Source organism: Anomaloglossus baeobatrachus, chromosome 2, assembly GCF_048569485.1.
Source record: "Anomaloglossus baeobatrachus isolate aAnoBae1 chromosome 2, aAnoBae1.hap1, whole genome shotgun sequence".
Classification (NCBI taxonomy): Eukaryota; Metazoa; Chordata; class Amphibia; order Anura; family Aromobatidae; genus Anomaloglossus; species Anomaloglossus baeobatrachus.
The window spans coordinates 14,284,937-14,305,461 of NC_134354.1; the positions used below are offsets into that span (position 1 = coordinate 14,284,937).

At 49.1% G+C, this 20,525-nt stretch overlaps 1 protein-coding gene across 2 annotated transcripts in view; it reads right to left on the reverse strand.

Annotated features, from left to right (window-relative positions):
* The window catches only part of LSAMP (limbic system associated membrane protein), a 984,979-nt gene that overhangs the window by 95,662 nt on the left and 868,792 nt on the right, over positions 1–20,525 (reverse strand). The window lies entirely within an intron of this gene.

The following is a 20,525-nucleotide window of genomic DNA, read 5'->3' on the forward strand; positions in this document are numbered from 1 at the left end:
GGGCTGGAGTGTGGCCCCTAAGATACAACTGAAGAGCTGGAGTGTGGTCCCTAAGATACAACTGAAGAGCTGGAGTGTGGTCCCTAAGATACAACTGAAGAGCTGGAGTGTGGTCCCTAAGATACAACTGAAGATCTGGAGTGTGGCCCCTAAGATACAACTGTAGAGGTGGAGTGTGGCCCCTAAGATACAACTGAAGAGCTGGAGTGTGGTCCCTAAGATACAACTGAAGAGCTGGAGTGTGGTCCCTAAGACACAACTGAAGAGCTGGAGTGTGGCCCCTAAGATACAACTGAAGGACTGGAGTGTGGTCCCTAAGATACAACTGTAGAGGTGGAGTGTGGCCCCTAAGATACAACTGTAGAGGTGGAGTGTGGCCCCTAAGATACAACTGTAGAGGTGGAGTGTGGCCCCTAAGATACAACTGAAGAGCTGGAGTGTGGTCCCTAAGATACAACTGAAGAGCTGGAGTGTGGTCCCTAAGACACAACTGAAGGACTGGAGTGTGGTCCCTAAGATACAACTGTAGAGGTGGAGTGTGGCCCCTAAGATACAACTGAAGAGCTGGAGTGTGGTCCCTAAGACACAACTGAAGAGCTGGAGTGTGGTCCCTAAGATACAACTGAAGAGCTGGAGTGTGGTCCCTAAGATACAACTGAAGAGCTGGAGTGTGGTCCCTAAGATACAACTGAAGGGCTGGAGTGTGGTCCCTAAGATACAACTGAAGAGCTGGAGTGTGGTCCCTAAGATACAACTGAAGAGCTGGAGTGTGGTCCCTAAGATACAACTGAAGAGCTGGAGTGTGGTCCCTAAGATACAACTGAAGGGCTGGAGTGTGGTCCCTAAGATACAACTGAAGGGCTGGAGTGTGGTCCCTAAGATACAACTGTAGAGGTGGAGTGTGGTCCCTAAGATACAACTGAAGATCTGGAGTGTGGTCCCTAAGACACAACTGAAGAGCTGGAGTGTGGTCCCTAAGACACAACTGAAGATCTGGAGTGTGGTCCCTAAGACACAACTGAAGAGCTGGAGTGTGGTCCCTAAGACACAACTGAAGAGCTGGAGTGTGGCCCCTAAGACACAACTGAAGAGCTGGAGTGTGGTCCCTAAGACACAACTGAAGAGCTGGAGTGTGGTCCCTAAGATACAACTGAAGGACTGGAGTGTGGTCCCTAAGATACATCTGAAGATCTGGAGTGTGGTCCCTAAGATACAACTGAAGAGCTGGAGTGTGGTCCCTAAGATACAACTAAAGGGCTGGAGTGTGGCCCCTAAGATACAACTGAAGAGCTGGAGTGTGGTCCCTAAGATACAACTGAAGAGCTGGAGTGTGGTCCCTAAGATACAACTGAAGATCTGGAGTGTGGCCCCTAAGATACAACTGAAGAGCTGGAGTGTGGTCCCTAAGACACAACTGAAGAGCTGGAGTGTGGTCCCTAAGATACAACTGAAGAGCTGGAGTGTGGTCCCTAAGATACAACTGAAGGGCTGGAGTGTGGCCCCTAAGATACAACTGAAGGACTGGAGTGTGGTCCCTAAGATACAACTGTAGAGGTGGAGTGTGGCCCCTAAGATACAACTGTAGAGGTGGAGTGTGGCCCCTAAGATACAACTGAAGAGCTGGAGTGTGGTCCCTAAGATACAACTGAAGAGCTGGAGTGTGGTCCCTAAGACACAACTGAAGGACTGGAGTGTGGTCCCTAAGATACAACTGTAGAGGTGGAGTGTGGTCCCTAAGATACAACTGTAGAGGTGGAGTGTGGCCCCTAAGATACAACTGAAGAGCTGGAGTGTGGTCCCCAAGACACAACTGAAGAGCTGGAGTGTGGTCCCTAAGATACAACTGAAGAGCTGGAGTGTGGTCCCTAAGATACAACTGAAGGACTGGAGTGTGGTCCCTAAGATACAACTGTAGAGGTGGAGTGTGGTCCCTAAGATACAACTGAAGAGCTGGAGTGTGGTCCCTAAGATACAACTGAAGAGCTGGAGTGTGGCCCCTAAGATACAACTGAAGAGCTGGAGTGTGGTCCCTAAGATACAACTGAAGGGCTGGAGTGTGGTCCCTAAGATACAACTGAAGGGCTGGAGTGTGGTCCCTAGGATACAACTGAAGGGCTGGAGTGTGGTCCCTAAGACACAACTGAAGGGCTGGAGTGTGGTCCCTAAGACACAACTGAAAGACTGGAGTGTGGTCCCTAAGCTACAACTGAAGAGCTGGAGTGTGGTCCCTAAGACACAACTGAAGAGCTGGAGTGTGGTCCCTAAGATACAACTGAAGAGCTGGAGTGTGGTCCCTAAGACACAACTGAAGAGCTGGAGTGTGGCCCCTAAGATACAACTGAAGGACTGGAGTGTGGTCCCTAAGATACAACTGTAGAGGTGGAGTGTGGCCCCTAAGATACAACTGTAGAGGTGGAGTGTGGCCCCTAAGATACAACTGAAGAGCTGGAGTGTGGTCCCTAAGATACAACTGAAGAGCTGGAGTGTGGTCCCTAAGACACAACTGAAGGACTGGAGTGTGGTCCCTAAGATACAACTGTAGAGGTGGAGTGTGGCCCCTAACATACAACTGAAGAGCTGGAGTGTGGTCCCTAAGACACAACTGAAGAGCTGGAGTGTGGTCCCTAAGATACAACTGAAGAGCTGGAGTGTGGTCCCTAAGATACAGCTGAAGAGCTGGAGTGTGGTCCCTAAGATACAACTGAAGGGCTGGAGTGTGGTCCCTAAGATACAACTGAAGAGCTGGAGTGTGGTCCCTAAGATACAACTGAAGAGCTGGAGTGTGGTCCCTAAGATACAACTGAAGAGCTGGAGTGTGGTCCCTAAGATACAACTGAAGGGCTGGAGTGTGGTCCCTAAGATACAACTGAAGGGCTGGAGTGTGGTCCCTAAGATACAACTGTAGAGGTGGAGTGTGGTCCCTAAGATACAACTGAAGATCTGGAGTGTGGCCCCTAAGACACAACTGAAGAGCTGGAGTGTGGTCCCTAAGACACAACTGAAGAGCTGGAGTGTGGTCCCTAAGATACAACTGAAGGACTGGAGTGTGGTCCCTAAGATACATCTGAAGATCTGGAGTGTGGTCCCTAAGATACAACTGAAGAGCTGGAGTGTGGTCCCTAAGATACAACTAAAGGGCTGGAGTGTGGCCCCTAAGATACAACTGAAGAGCTGGAGTGTGGTCCCTAAGATACAACTGAAGAGCTGGAGTGTGGTCCCTAAGATACAACTGAAGATCTGGAGTGTGGCCCCTAAGATACAACTGAAGAGCTGGAGTGTGGTCCCTAAGACACAACTGAAGAGCTGGAGTGTGGTCCCTAAGATACAACTGAAGAGCTGGAGTGTGGTCCCTAAGATACAACTGAAGGGCTGGAGTGTGGCCCCTAAGATACAACTGAAGGACTGGAGTGTGGTCCCTAAGATACAACTGTAGAGGTGGAGTGTGGCCCCTAAGATACAACTGTAGAGGTGGAGTGTGGCCCCTAAGATACAACTGAAGAGCTGGAGTGTGGTCCCTAAGATACAACTGAAGAGCTGGAGTGTGGTCCCTAAGACACAACTGAAGGACTGGAGTGTGGTCCCTAAGATACAACTGTAGAGGTGGAGTGTGGTCCCTAAGATACAACTGTAGAGGTGGAGTGTGGCCCCTAAGATACAACTGAAGAGCTGGAGTGTGGCCCCTAAGATACAACTGAAGGGCTGGAGTGTGGCCCCTAAGATACAACTGAAGGACTGGAGTGTGGTCCCTAAGATACAACTGTAGAGGTGGAGTGTGGCCCCTAAGATACAACTGTAGAGGTGGAGTGTGGCCCCTAAGATACAACTGAAGAGCTGGAGTGTGGTCCCTAAGATACAACTGAAGAGCTGGAGTGTGGTCCCTAAGACACAACTGAAGGACTGGAGTGTGGTCCCTAAGATACAACTGTAGAGGTGGAGTGTGGTCCCTAAGATACAACTGTAGAGGTGGAGTGTGGCCCCTAAGATACAACTGAAGAGCTGGAGTGTGGTCTCCAAGACACAACTGAAGAGCTGGAGTGTGGTCCCTAAGATACAACTGAAGAGCTGGAGTGTGGTCCCTAAGATACAACTGAAGGACTGGAGTGTGGTCCCTAAGATACAACTGTAGAGGTGGAGTGTGGTCCCTAAGATACAACTGAAGAGCTGGAGTGTGGTCCCTAAGATACAACTGAAGGGCTGGAGTGTGGTCCCTAAGATACAACTGAAGAGCTGGAGTGTGGTCCCTAAGATACAACTGAAGAGCTGGAGTGTGGTCCCTAAGATACAACTGAAGAGCTGGAGTGTGGTCCCTAAGATACAACTGAAGGGCTGGAGTGTGGTCCCTAAGATACAACTGAAGGGCTGGAGTGTGGTCCCTAAGATACAACTGTAGAGGTGGAGTGTGGTCCCTAAGATACAACTGAAGATCTGGAGTGTGGCCCCTAAGACACAACTGAAGAGCTGGAGTGTGGTCCCTAAGACACAACTGAAGAGCTGGAGTGTGGTCCCTAAGATACAACTGAAGGACTGGAGTGTGGTCCCTAAGATACATCTGAAGATCTGGAGTGTGGTCCCTAAGATACAACTGAAGAGCTGGAGTGTGGTCCCTAAGATACAACTAAAGGGCTGGAGTGTGGCCCCTAAGATACAACTGAAGAGCTGGAGTGTGGTCCCTAAGATACAACTGAAGAGCTTGAGTGTGGTCCCTAAGATACAACTGAAGATCTGGAGTGTGGCCCCTAAGACACAACTGAAGAGCTGGAGTGTGGTCCCTAAGACACAACTGAAGAGCTGGAGTGTGGTCCCTAAGATACAACTGAAGGACTGGAGTGTGGTCCCTAAGATACATCTGAAGATCTGGAGTGTGGTCCCTAAGATACAACTGAAGAGCTGGAGTGTGGTCCCTAAGATACAACTAAAGGGCTGGAGTGTGGCCCCTAAGATACAACTGAAGAGCTGGAGTGTGGTCCCTAAGATACAACTGAAGAGCTTGAGTGTGGTCCCTAAGATACAACTGAAGATCTGGAGTGTGGCCCCTAAGATACAACTGAAGAGCTGGAGTGTGGTCCCTAAGACACAACTGAAGAGCTGGAGTGTGGTCCCTAAGATACAACTGAAGAGCTGGAGTGTGGTCCCTAAGATACAACTGAAGGGCTGGAGTGTGGCCCCTAAGATACAACTGAAGAGCTGGAGTGTGGTCCCTAAGATACAACTGTAGAGGTGGAGTGTGGCCCCTAAGATACAACTGTAGAGGTGGAGTGTGGCCCCTAAGATACAACTGAAGAGCTGGAGTGTGGTCCCTTAGATACAACTGAAGAGCTGGAGTGTGGTCCCTAAGACACAACTGAAGGACTGGAGTGTGGTCCCTAAGATACAACTGTAGAGGTGGAGTGTGGTCCCTAAGATACAACTGTAGAGGTGGAGTGTGGTCCCCAAGACACAACTGAAGGGCTGGAGTGTGGCCCCTAAGATACAACTGAAGAGCTGGAGTGTGGTCCCCAAGACACAACTGAAGAGCTGGAGTGTGGTCCCTAAGATACAACTGAAGAGCTGGAGTGTGGTCCCTAAGATACAACTGAAGAGCTGGAGTGTGGCCCCTAAGATACAACTGTAGAGGTGGAGTGTGGTCCCTAAGATACAACTGAAGAGCTGGAGTGTGGTCCCTAAGATACAACTGAAGAGCTGGAGTGTGGCCCCTAAGATACAACTGAAGAGCTGGAGTGTGGTCCCTAAGATACAACTGAAGGGCTGGAGTGTGGTCCCTAAGATACAACTGAAGGGCTGGAGTGTGGTCCCTAGGATACAACTGAAGGGCTGGAGTGTGGTCCCTAAGACACAACTGAAGGGCTGGAGTGTGGTCCCTAAGACACAACTGAAAGACTGGAGTGTGGTCCCTAAGCTACAACTGAAGAGCTGGAGTGTGGTCCCTAAGACACAACTGAAGAGCTGGAGTGTGGTCCCTATGATACAACTGAAGGGCTGGAGTGTGGCCCCTAAGATACAACTGAAGAGCTGGAGTGTGGTCCCTAAGACACAACTGAAGATCTGGAGTGTGGTCCCTAAGATACAACTGAAGAGCTGGAGTGTGGTCCCTAAGACACAACTGAAGATCTGGAGTGTGGTCCCTAAGACACAACTGAAGAGCTGGAGTGTGGTCCCTATGATACAACTGAAGGGCTGGAGTGTGGTCCCTAAGATACAATGAAGAGCTGGAGTGTGGTCCCTAAGACACAACTGAAGCCTGGAGTGTGGTCCCTAAGACACAACTGAAGATCTGGAGTGTGGTCCCTAAGATACAACTGAAGAGCTGGAGTGTGGTCCCTAAGACACAACTGAAGATCTGGAGTGTGGTCCCTAAGACACAACTGAAGAGCTGGAGTGTGGTCCCTATGATACAACTGAAGGGCTGGAGTGTGGTCCCTAAGATACAACTGTAGAGGTGGAGTGTGGTCCCTAAGATACAACTGAAGAGCCAGAGTGTGGTCCCTATGATACAACTGAAGGGCTGGAGTGTAGTCCCTAAGATACAACTGAAGAGCTGGAGTGTGGTCCATAAGACACAACTGAAGAGCTGGAGTGTGGTCCCTAAGATACAACTGAAGATCTGGAGTGTGGTCCCTAAGATACAACTGAAGAGCTGTAGTGTGGTCCCTAAGATACAACTGAAGAGCTGGAGTGTGGTCCCTAAGATACAACTGAAGAGCTGGAGTGTGGTCCCTAAGATACAACTGAAGAGCTGTAGTGTGGTCCCTAAGATACAACTGAAGAGCTGGAGTGTGATCCCCAAGACACAACTGAAGGGCTGGAGTGTGGTCCCTAAGATGCAACTGAAGAGCTGGAGTGTGGTCCCTAAGATACAACTGAAGAGCTGGAGTGTGGTCCCTAAGATACAACTGAAGGGCTGGAGTGTGGTCCCCAAGACACAACTGAAGGGCTGGAGTGTGGTCCCTAAGACACAACTGAAGAGCTGGAGTGTGGTCCCTAAGATACAACTGAAGAGCTGGAGTGTGGTCCCTAAGATACAACTGAAGGGCTGGAGTGTGGCCCCTAAGATACAACTGAAGAGCTGGAGTGTGGTTCCTAAGATACAACTGAAGGGCTGGAGTGTGGTTCCTAAGATACAACTGAAGGGCTGGAGTGTAGTCCCTAAGATACAACTGAAGATCTGGAGTGTGGTCCCTAAGATACAACTGAAGGGCTGGAGTGTGGTCCCTAAGATACAACTGAAGGGCTGGAGTGTGGTCCCGAAGATACAACTGAAGAGCTGGAGTGTGGTCCCTAAGATACCACTGAAGAGCTGGAGTGTGGTCCCTAAGATACAACTGAAGAGCTGGAGTGTGGTCCCTAAGATACAACTGAAGAGCTGGAGTGTGGTCCCTAAGATACAACTGAAAGGCTGGAGTGTGGCCCCTAAGATACAACTGAAGAGCTGGAGTGTGGTCCCTAAAATACAACTGAAGGGCTGGAGTGTAGTCCCTAAGATACAACTGAAGATCTGGAGTGTGGTCCCTAAGATACAACTGAAGGGCTGGAGTGTGGTCCCTAAGATACAACTGAAGGGCTGGAGTGTGGTCCCTAAGACACAACTGAAGAGCTGGAGTGTGGTCCCTAAGATACAACTGAAGAGCTGGAGTGTAGTCCCTAAGATACAACTGAAGGGCTGGAGTGTGGCCCCTAAGATACAACTGAAGAGCTGGAGTGTGGTCCCTAAGATACAACTGAAGAGCTGGAGTGTGGTCCCTAAGATACAACTGAAGGACTGGAGTGTGGTCCCTAAGATACAACTGAAGATCTGGAGTGTGGTCCCTAAGATACAACTGAAGAGCTGGAGTGTGGTCCCTAAGATACAACTGAAGAGCTGGAGTGTGGTCCCTAAGATACAACTGAAGATCTGGAGTGTGGTCCCTAAGATACAACTGAAGAGCTGGAGTGTGGTCCCTAAGATACAACTGAAGAGCTGGAGTGTGGTCCCTAAGATACAACTGAAGATCTGGAGTGTGGTCCCTAAGATATAACTGAAGAGCTGGAGTGTGGTCCCTTATATACAACTGAAGAGCTGGAGTGTGGTCCCTAAGATACAACTGAAGAGCTGGAGTGTGGCCCCTAAGATACAACTGAAGAGCTGGAGTGTGGTCCCTAAGATACAACTGAAGATCTGGAGTGTGGTCCCTAAGATACAACTGAAGAGCTGGAGTGTGGCCCCTAAGATACAACTGAAGAGCTGGAGTGTGGTCCCTAAGATACAACTGAAGAGCTGGAGTGTGGTCCCTAAGATACAACTGAAGAGCTGGAGTGTGGTCCCTAAGATACAACTGAAGGGCTGGAGTGTGGTCCCTAAGATACAACTGAAGAGCTGGAGTGTGGTCCCTATGATACAACTGAAGGGCTGGAGTGTGGCCCCTAAGATACAACTGAAGGGCTGGAGTGTGGCCCCTAAGATACAACTGAAGGGCTGGAGTGTGGCCCCTAAGATACAACTGAAGATCTGGAGTGTGGTCCCTAAGATACAACTGAAGATCTGGAGTGTGGTCCCTAAGATACAACTGAAGGGCTGGAGTGTGGCCCCTAAGATACAAGTGAAGAGCTGGAGTGTGGTCCCTAAGATACAACTGAAGGGCTGGAGTGTCGTCCCTAAGATACAACCAACTGAAGAGCTGGAGTGTGGTCCCTAAGATACAACTGAAGGGCTGGAGTGTGGTCCCTAAGATACAACTGAAGAGCTGGAGTGTGGTCCCTATGATACAACTGAAGAGCTGGAGTGTGGTCCCTAAGATACAACTGAAGGGCTGGAGTGTGGCCCCTAAGATACAACTGAAGGGCTGGAGTGTGGCCCCTAAGATACAACTGAAGATCTGGAGTGTGGTCCCTAAGATACAACTGAAGATCTGGAGTGTGGTCCCTAAGATACAACTGAAGGGCTGGAGTGTGGCCCCTAAGATACAACTGAAGGGCTGGAGTGTGGCCCCTAAGATACAACTGAAGATCTGGAGTGTGGTCCCTAAGATACAACTGAAGATCTGGAGTGTGGTCCCTAAGATACAACTGAAGGGCTGGAGTGTGGCCCCTAAGATACAACTGAAGAGCTGGAGTGTGGCCCCTAAGATACAACTGAAGGGCTGGAATGTGGCCCCTAAGATACAACTGAAGATCTGGAGTGTGGCCCCTAAGATACAACTGAAGGGCTGGAGTGTGGTCCCTAAGATACAACTGAAGAGCTGGAGTGTGGTCCCTAAGATACAACTGAAGAGCTGGAGTGTGATCCCTAAGACACAACTGAAGAGCTGGAGTGTGGCCCCTAAGATACAACTGAAGGGCTGGAGTGTGGTCCCTAAGATACAACTGAAGAGCTGGAGTGTGGCCCCTAAGACACAACTGAAGGGCTGGAGTGTGGCCCCTAAGACACAACTGAAGAGCTGGAGTGTGGTCCCTAAGATACAACTGAAGATCTGGAGTGTGGTCCCTAAGATACAACTGAAGAGCTGTAGTGTGGCCCCTAAGACACAACTGAAGGGCTGGAGTGTGGCCCCTAAGACACAACTGAAGGGCTGGAGTGTGGTCCCTAAGATACAACTGAAGAGCTGGAGTGTGGTCCCTAAGATACAACTGAAGAGCTGGAGTGTGGTCCCTAAGATACAACTGAAGGGCTGGAGTGTGGTCCCTAAGACACAACTGAAGGGCTGGAGTGTGGCCCCTAAGACACAACTGAAGGGCTGGAGTGTGGCCCCTAAGACACAACTGAAGGGCTGGAGTGTGGTCCCTAAGATACAACTGAAGAGCTGGAGTGTGGTCCCTAAGATACAACTGAAGAGCTGGAGTGTGGTCCCTAAGATACAACTGAAGGGCTGGAGTGTGGTCCCTAAGATACAACTGAAGAGCTGGAGTGTGGTCCCTAAGATACAACTGAAGATCTGGAGTGTGATCCCTAAGACACAACTGAAGAGCTGGAGTGTGATCCCTAAGACACAACTGAAGAGCTGGAGTGTGGTCCCTAAGATACAACTGAAGATCTGGAGTGTGGTCCCTAAGATACAACTGTAGAGCTGGAGTGTGATCCCTAAGACACAACTGAAGAGCTGGAGTGTGGTCTCTAAGATACAACTGAAGAGCTGGAGTGTGGTCCCTAAGATACAACTGAAGATCTGGAGTGTGATCCCTAAGACACAACTGAAGAGCTGGAGTGTGGTCCCTAAGATACAACTGAAGAGCTGGAGTGTGGTCCCTAAGATACAACTGAAGAGCTGGAGTGTGGTCCCTAAGATACAACTGAAGAGCTGGAGTGTGGTCCCTAAGATACAACTGAAGGGCTGGAGTGTGGTCCCTAAGATACAACTGAAGAGCTGGAGTGTGGTCCCTCAGATACAACTGAAGAGCTGGAGTGTGGTCCCTAAGATACAACTGAAGAGCTGGAGTGTGGTCTCTAAGACACAACTGAAGGGCTGGAGTGTGGTCCCTAAGATACAACTGAAGAGCTGGAGTGTGGTCCCTAAGATACAACTGAAGAGCTGGAGTGTGGTCCCTAAGATACAACTGAAGAGCTGGAGTGTGGTCCCTAAGATACAACTGAAGAGCTGGAGTGTGATCCCTAAGACACAACTGAAGAGCTGGAGTGTGGTCCCTAAGATACAACTGAAGAGCTGGAGTGTGGTCCCTAAGATACAACTAAAGGGCTGGAGTGTGGCCCCTAAGATACAACTGAAGAGCTGGAGTGTGATCCCTAAGATACAACTAAAGGGCTGGAGTGTGGCCCCTAAGATACAACTGAAGAGCTGGAGTGTGGTCCCTAAGACACAACTGAAGAGCTGGAGTGTGGTCCCTAAGATACCACTGAAGGGCTGGAGTGTGGTCCCTAAGATACAACTGAAGAGCTGGAGTGTGGTCCCTAAGATACAACTGAAGGGCTGGAGTGTGGTCCCTAAGATACAACTGAAGAGCTGGAGTGTGGTCCCTAAGATACAACTGAAGGGCTGGAGTGTGGTCCCTAAGATACAACTGAAGAGCTGGAGTGTGGTCCCTAAGATACAACTGAAGAGCTGGAGTGTGGTCCCTAAGATACAACTGAAGAGCTGGAGTGTGGCCCCTAAGATACAACTGAAGAGCTGGAGTGTGGTCCCTAAGATACAACTGAAGAGCTGGAGTGTGGTCCCTAAGATACAACTGAAGAGCTGGAGTGTGGCCCCTAAGATACAACTGAAGAGCTGGAGTGTGGTCCATAAGATACAACTGAAGAGCTGGAGTGTGGTCCCTAAGATACAACTGAAGGGCTGGAGTGTGGTCCCTAAGATACAACTGAAGGGCTGGAGTGTGGTCCCTAAGATACAACTGAAGGGCTGGAGTGTGGTCCCTAAGATACAACTGAAGAGCTGGAGTGTGGTCCCTAAGATACAACTGAAGGGCTGGAGTGTGGTCCCTAAGCTAGACAAGCTGCGTATCAAAGAGCTTGACAGTGCTGCGCTCCTTGCCAAAGAGACTGTAAATGATAACATTAAGGATCTTTGTGTTCCTGAGAAGATTTTGAATAAGGTGTAAATTTTTGCAGATTGTTCCTTTGTAACTTTTTTGTTCCTTTTGGTCAGGATCGCGAGACTGTAATGTTTCTATATAAAAGTGGCAAATCTGTTGCGATTCTTGATTCTTGTCTTTCCTCTCTCCCCATAGGTAGAGGTGACATTGAGGACGCGGGGATCGGGGCGTCACGGCAGGTCCCGGGATTATTTCACATTATTTACTGTGGAGCAATAATAAGAATCGCGTCTTGTATTAAGATTAACAGGAACAACAATAACCCAGCGATGGCGTCGGATATTCAGATCCCGGCCTCCGGTGGAGGCTGCGGACTCCGTCTTATTTACAGTTACGTTGCGTCTTATCCTCCGCAGGAAACCAGATTATCTGCAAAAATATAATCATCTTTTGTGGTGTTTTAACGGAATAAGGCGAGAAAAGTAACAATCTATAATTCCCATTTGTATGCTAATGCGGGGACATACTCGCCTCGAGAGGGGGCTCTCCCCAAACACAAGAGACTCCTTTATCTTTCCCCAGACAGACTCCCTATGTGGAAGTCATAATTACAGGGGGGAGGTGCAGACAACACACGAGGACAAACGTCTAAGGGGAAAAATCCTAAAATATCAATACTATGAATGGATTGGCTAATGATCCGCAGGGAGCTGACATTTCTTCACTCGTACCAACAAATGTATATTTCATTACATTGAAACATTTTACCTGCAGTACCTCACATGACCACATGGTGTGCTGTTAAGTAAATGCATCTTCCTAACAAACAATACTCTACAGCTCCCTCTAGTGGTAAGAATCTATAACTTAGAAATTTTCATTTCTTAGTCTACAAAACAAAGATCGTGGACTCACAAACACAAGAAATAGCAGCCGTCATTGTATATCTAGGTCCGGTAATTACTTGTAACATTGCTTTTTGATATGTTAGATATATTACTGTGCTACATAAGTGCAGCTATAAGTATATACACCCTCTCAAATCATGATACTTTTCCTAGATATAATTTTTTTATTGTAGTACCTCACATGACCACAAGGTGTGCTGTCAAGAAAATACATCTTTATAAACATAAATACTCTAAAGCTCCCTCTAGTGGTAAAATTATATATTTTAATTTCCTGGTCTATGAAACGCAGATCATAGACTCAAATATAAAATACCACAACATACATAGGTCTGGTAATTATACTTGTAACATTTTTGCAATGTTGGAGATATTCACCCTTTCAAAACGTGATACATTTCCTAGATACAAGATTTTCTTGCAATACCCAATATGACCACTGGGTGTGCTATTAAAGAAAATACATCTTTATAAGATGCAATACTATAAAGCTCCCTCTAGTGGTAAAATTAGATATTTTAATTTCCTGGTTTATGAAACGCAGAACATAGACTCAAATGTAAATTACTATAACATACATAGGTCTGGTAATTGCTTGTAACATTACTTTTTGATATCTTAGATATATTACTGTGCTGCATTAGTGCGGCTATACATGTATGCACCCTCTCAAATCATACTTTTCCTAGATATCAGATTTTACTGCAGTACCTCACATGACCACAAGGTGTGCTGTCAAGAAAATGTATCTTTATCAGATACAATACTCTAAAGCTCCCTCTAGTGGTAAAAATATACATGTTAAGATAGTTTAATTTACTGGTCAATGAAACAAGACTCAAATATAAAATACCATAACAAACATAGAGCTGGTAATTATACTTGGAATATTTTTGTTATGTTGGAGATATTACTGTGCTACACTATAGTGGCTATAAGTATACACACCCTTTCAAAACATGATATATTTCCTAGATACAATTATTTCTTGCAATACCCAACATGACCACTTGGTGTGCTGTCAAAGAACATACATGTTTCTAAGATAAATACTCCAAAGCTCCCTCTAGTGAGTGGTAACATTATATATTGTAGATATATTAATTTCCTGGTCTGTGAAACGATATCATGGACTCAGATATCAATTGCCATAACATACATAACTCTAGTAATTATGCTTTTTCTATGTTAGATATATTACTGTTCTACACTATAGTGGCTATAAGTATACACAACCTTTCAAAACATGATATATTTCCTCTATATAAGTTTTTCTTGCAATACTCAACATGACCACTTGGTGTGCTGTCAAAGAAAATACATGTTTCTAAGATAAATACTCCAAAGCTCCCTCTAGTGGTAGCATTCTATATTTTAGATATATTAATTTCATGGCATATCATGGACTCAGATATCAAATGACATAACATACATAGGTCTAGTAATTATGCTTTTTCTATGTTGGATATATTACTGCTCTACACTAGAGTGGCTATAAGTGTACATGCCCTTTCAAAACATGACAGTTTTCATAGATATCAGTTTTTACTGCAATATCCGACATGACCACTTGGTGGGGTGTTAAAGAATATACGTTTCCAAGATAAATACTCTAAAGCTTCCTCTGGTGGTAACATTATATATTTCAGATATTTTAATTTCCTGGTTTATAGACACTTGTAACATTAGCTATGTTGGATATATTACTGTGCTACACTTGTGAGGCTATAAGTATTCACGCCCTCTCTAATCATAATACATTTCCTAGATATCAGTTTTTACTGCAGTACCTCACCTAACCACAAGGTGTGCTGCGACAAAAAAAACAATCCCTATGAGAAATAACAGTCTAGAGCCCCCTCTAGTGGTAAAATAATGTATATAAAAAACAATTCAATTTTCTGGTCTACAAAACACAAACTATGGCATGATAATTACAACATACATTTAATGTATTCCTGGTGATTGAATTTTTACATTAGGTTTTTGCTATGTGTAATATTTTAGTGTCCTATGGTAGACCTATAAGTATACACACCCCCTCTAATTGTGATCCATTTCTTAAAAACAGTAAGTTGCTGCAGTACCTCAACTGACCACATGGTGTGCTCTTATAAAAACAAAAAACACAATACTCTCCAGCTCCCTCTAGTGGTAAGATAATATATTTTAGGAAACTATATTTCTTGGTCTACAAAACACAGATCGTGGACTCACAAACACAAGAAATAGTAACTGCCATTATATATACATAGGTCTGGTAATTACTTGTAACATTACTTTTGATATGTTAGATATATTACTGTGCTACAAATATATGCACCCTCTCAAACTATGATACATTTCCTGCATACAAGTTTTTACTGCGGTAACTCACATGGCCAATAGGTAGGTATGCTGTCAAGAAAATGTATCTTTATAAGATTCAATACTCTAAAGCTCCCTCTAGTGGTAAGATTAGATATTTTCATTACCAGATCTATGAAATGCAGGTCATAGACTCAAATGTAAAGTACCTTAACATACATAGGTCTGGTTATTTCTTGTAACATTACTTTTTGATATGTTAGGTATAATACTGTGCTACCCAAGAGTGGCTATAAGTATACACATCCTTCCAAAACATGACACTTTCATAGATATCAGTTTGTATTGCAAAACCCAACATGACCACTTGGTGTGTTGTCAAAGAAAATACGTTTCCAAGATAAATACTCCAAAGCTCCCTCTAGTGGTAACATTATATATTTCAGATATTTTCATTTCTTGGACACTTGTAACATTAGCTATGTTGGATATATTACTGTGCTACACTTGTGCAGCTATAAGTATTCACGCCCTCTCTAATCATGATACATTTCCTAGATATCAGCTTTTACTGCAGTACTTCAGCTGACCACAAGGTGTGCTGCGACATAAAAAATGCCTGAAACATAATACTCTAGAGCCCCCTCCAGTGGTAAAATAATGTATTTGACAAAGTTACATTGTCTGGTCTATATATAATGTTAATATACATGTAATGTATTGCTGGTGATTATTTTACATTAGGTTTTTGCTATGTGGAATATGTTAGTGTCCTAGGGTAGAACCTTCTAGGTGTCATATGGTAGATTTTTAAGTATACACACCCCCTCTTATTGTGATCTATTTCCTAAAAACACTAAATTGCTGCAGTACCTCAACTGACCACATGGTGTGCTCTTATGAAAAAAGATACACAATACTCTCCAGCTCCCTCTAGTGGTAACATAATATATTTCAGAAATGTATATTTTCTGGCTAATAAAATCACTTTTGAATACAAGAAACAATCTTTAGCACATATGTTTATTAACTGAAGTTCCCCCATTGGGTCTTTGCTATAGAATGGCTATAAATATATGCGCCTTCTCCTGATGTAACGCTTTTTCTGCATACGCTGAGTCCTTACCGCTGGGAGTGGAGGGTTTGATTATTGTGACATGGTTTCTGTCTATGGAGGCTGTGAGATCACAGTCTGCACATCGAGGCCCTGACAAGCCGGATAAATAAACTGGACGCGTGGAAAGCAGAATTGAAAGCAGCGCTGATTTGTCTCCTCTGCTATTTAGTCCTCATGTGTGCAGACAAGGTGTCAGGCAAGTGACGGCCGCGCTAAATGCTGCGCGTTCTGTAACTACTGCAGTACGAGCAAATACAGTGCGAGTGACGGAGGAGATAAATACTGGATCCGTGTCCTCGTTATTATGCAGCCGCTCGTCCCACGCCCGGTTTACTCACCTTTTATTTAACACTCGGGGATTTTCACCCTCTGAAAATGTCAGATGTGGAAATGGGGTTTATTCACAGTCTGACCTGCATTACATTCCTCCCTGTGATAGGAGGGTATTGAATCAGGGCCTGGAGTAATGTCAGTTAAAGGGGTAGTCTGCGTGCCTTCCAGTAACGGGTCCATCAATCCAGAACAGGCTCCGTATGCCCCAGTACAAGCTCTGTGTTCTCTAGAACAGGCTCCATATGCCCCATTAAAGACTCCGTGCTCCCCAGTACAGGCTCCGTGCTCCCCAGTACAGGCTCTGTGCTTCCCAGTACAGGCTCTGTGCTCCCCAGTACAGGCTTCGTGCTCCCCAGTACAGGCTCTGTGCTCCCCAGTACAGGCTCCGTGCTCCCCAGTACAGGCTCCGAGCTCCCCAGTACAGGCTCCGTGCTGCCCAGTACAGGCTCCGTGCTGCCCAGTACAGGGTCCGTGCTCTCCAGTACAGCCTCCGTGCTGCCCAGTACAGGCTCCGTGCTGCCCAGTACAGGCTCCGTGCTGCCCAGTGTAGGCTCCGTGCTCCCCAGTACAGGCTCCGTGCTCTCCAGTGTAGGCTCCGTGCTCTCCAGTGTAGGCTCCGTGCTCCCCAGTACAGGCTCCATGCTCCCCATACAGGCTCCATGCTCCCCAGTACAGGCTCCGTGCTCTCCAGTACAGGCTCCGTGCTCTCCAGTACAGGCTCCATATGCCCCATTACAGGCTCCGTGCTCCCCAGTACAGGCTCCGTGCTCCCCAGTACAGGCTCCGTGCTCCCCAGTACAGGCTCCGTGCTCTCCAGTACAGGCTCCGTGCTCTTCAGTACAGGCTCCGTGCTCCCCAGTACAGGGTCCGTGCTCCCCAGTACAGGCTCCGTTCTCCCCATTACAGGCTCCGTTCTCCCCAGTACAGGCTCCGTGCTCCCCAGTACAGGCTCCGTTCTCCCCAGTACAGGCTCCGTTCTCCCCAGTACAGGCTCTGTGCTCCCCAGTACAGGCTCCGTGCCCTCCAGTACAGGCTCCGTGCTCTCCAGTACAGGCTCCGTGCTCTCCAGTACAGGGTCCGTGCTCCTCAGTACAGGCTCCGTGCTCCCCAGTACAGGCTCCGTGCTCTCCAGTACAGGCTCCGTGCTCCCCAGTACAGGCTCCGTGCTCTCCAGTACAGGCTCCGTGCTCTCCAGTACAGGCTCTGTGCTCCCCAGTACAGGCTCCGTGCTCCCCAGTAAAGGCTCCGTGCTCTCCAGTACAGGCTCCGTGCTCCCCAGTACAGGCTCCGTGCTCCCCAGTAAGGCTCCGTGCTCTCCAGTACAGGCTCTGTCCTCTCCAGTACAGGCTCCGTGCTCTCCAGTGTAGGCTCCGTGCTCCCCAGTACAGGCTCCGTGCTCTCCAGTACAGGCTCCGTGCTCTCCAGTACAGGCTCCGTGCTCCCCAGTACAGGCTCCGTGCTCTCCAGTAAGGCTCCGTGCTCCCCAGTACAGGCTCCGTGCTCTCCAGTACAGGCTCCGTGCTCCCCAGTACAGGCTCCGTGCTCTCCAGTACAGGCTCCGTGCTCTCCAGTACAGGCTCCGTGCTCCCCAGTACAGGCTTTGTGCTCTCCAGTACAGGCTCCGTGCTCTCCAGTACAGGCTCCATGCTCTCCAGTACAGGCTCCGTGCTCCCCAGTACAGGCTCCGTGCTCCCCAGTACAGGCTCCGTGCTCTCCAGTACAGGCTCCGTGCTCCCCAGTACAGGCTCCGTGCTCTCCAGTACAGGCTCCGTGCTCTCCAGTACAGGCTCTGTGCTCCCCAGTACAGGCTCCGTGCTCCCCAGTAAAGGCTCCGTGCTCTCCAGTACAGGCTCCGTGCTCCCCAGTACAGGCTCCGTGCTCCCCAGTACAGGCTCCGTGCTCTCCAGTACAGGCTCTGTCCTCTCCAGTACAGGCTCCGTGCTCTCCAGTGTAGCCTCCGTGCTCCCCAGTACAGGCTCCGTGCTCTCCAGTACAGGCTCCGTGCTCTCCAGTACAGGCTCCGTGCTCCCCAGTACAGGCTCCGTGCTCTCCAGTAAGGCTCCGTGCTCCCCAGTACAGGCTCCGTGCTCTCCAGTACAGGCTCCGTGCTCCCCAGTACAGGCTCCGTGCTCCCCAGTACAGGCTCCGTGCTCTCCAGTACAGGCTCCATGCTCTCCAGTAAGGCTCCGTGCTCCCCAGTACAGGCTCCGTGCTCTCCAGTACAGGCTCTGTGCTCCCCAGTACAGGCTCCGTGCTCTCCAGTACAGGGTCCGTGCTCTCCAGTGTAGGCTCCGTGCTCCCCAGTACAGGCTCCGTGCTCTCCAGTACAGGCTCTGTGCTCTCCAGTACAGGCTCCGTGCTCTCCAGTAAGGCTCCGTGCTCTCCAGTGTAGGCTCCGTGCTCCCCAGTACAGGCTCCGTGCTCTCCAGTACAGGCTCCGTGCTCTCCAGTGTAGGCTCCGTGCTCCCCAGTACAGGCTCCGTGCTCTCCAGTACAGGCTCCATGCTCTCCAGTAAGGCTCCGTGCTCCCCAGTACAGGCTCCGTGCTCTCCAGTACAGGCTCTGTGCTCCCCAGTACAGGCTCCGTGCTCTCCAGTACAGGCTCCGTGCTCTCCAGTGTAGGCTCCGTGCTCCCCAGTACAGGCTCCGTGCTCTCCAGTACAGGCTCTGTGCTCTCCAGTAAGGCTCCGTGCTCCCCAGTACAGGCTCCGTGCTCTCCAGTACAGGCTCCGTGCTCCCCAGTACAGGCTCCGTGCTCCCCAGTACAGGCTCTGTGCTCTCCAGTACAGGCTCCGTGCTCCCCAGTACAGGCTCCGTGCTCCCCAGTACAGGCTCCGTGCTCTCCAGTACAGGCTCTGTGCTCCCCAGTACAGGCTCCGTGCTCTCCAGTAAGGCTCCGTGCTCCCCAGTACAGGCTCCGTGCTCCCCAGTACAGGCTCCGTGCTCTCCAGTACAGGCTCTGTGCTCCCCAGTACAGGCTCCGTGCTCCCCAGTACAGGCTCCGTGCTCTCCAGTACAGACTCTGTCCTCTCCAGTACAGGCTCCGTGCTCTCCAGTGTAGGCTCCGTGCTCCCCAGTACAGGCTCTGTGCTTCCCAGTACAGGCTCCGTGCTCCCCAGTACAGGCTTTGTGCTCTCCAGTACAGGCTCCGTGCTCTCCAGTAAGGCTCCATGCTCCCCAGTACAGGCTCCGTGCTCTCCAGTATAGGCTCCATGCTCTCCAGTACAGGCTTTGTGCTCTCCAGTACAGGCTCCGTGCTCCCCAGTACAGGGTCCGTGCTCTCCAGTACAGGCTCCGTTCTCCCCAGTACAGGCTCCGTTCTCCCCAGTACAGGCTCCGTGCTCTCCAGTACAGGCTCCGTTCTCCCCAGTACAGGCTCCGTGCTCCCCAGTACAGGGTCCGTGCTCCCCAGTACAGGCTCTGTTCTCCCCAGTACAGGCTCCGTGCTCCCCAGTACAGGCTCCGTGCTCCCCAGTACAGGGTCCGTGCTCCCCAGTACAGGCTCCGTTCTCCCCAGTACAGGCTCCGTGCTCCCCAGTACAGGGTCCATGCTCCCCAGTACAGGCTCTGTTCTCCCCAGTACATGCTCTGTGCTCTCCAGTACAGGGTCCGTTCTCCCAGTACAGGCTCCGTTCTCCCCAGTACAGGCTCCGTGCTCCCCAGTACAGGCTCCGTGCTCTCCAGTACAGGCTCCGTGCTCCCCAGTACAGGCTCCGTTCTCCCAGTACAGGCTCCGTTCTCCCCAGTACAGGCTCTGTGCTCCCCAGTACAGGCTCCGTGCTTCCCAGTACAGGCTCCGTGCTCCCCAGTACAGGCTCCGTGCTCCTCAGTACAGGGTCCGTGCTCTCCAGTAAAGGCTCCGTTCTCCCCAGTACAGGCTCCGTGCTCCCCAGTACAGGCTCCGTGCTCCCCAGTACAGGCTCCGTTCTCCCCAGTACAGGCTTCGTGCTCCCCGGTACAGGCTCCGTGCTCCCCAGTACAGGCTCCATGCTCCCCAGTACAGGCTCCGTGCTCCCCAGTACAGGCTCCGTGCTCCCCAGTACAGGCTTCGTGCTCCCCGGTACAGGCTCCGTGCTCCCCAGTACAGGCTCCATGCTCCCCAGTACAGGCTCCGTGCTCCCCAGTACAGGCTCCGTGCCCTCCAGTACAGGCTCCGTTCTCCCCAGTACAGGCTCCGTGCTCCCCAGTACGCTATGAAAACATATTGAGCAAAAATCCTTCTAATTTACTTAAAGTGACCCAAACTGCAGCATTCTTTTCTTGTATCGGATAATGAGGAGTTAATGCAGGAGCGGAGTGACCCTGCGCCAATAATGCACTACAGATGATATGGCGGTGTGTAAGGTGGAGTAATTAGCTAATGTGCTGCCATTTGCATATTCATGTCGGCTACAAGCATTATG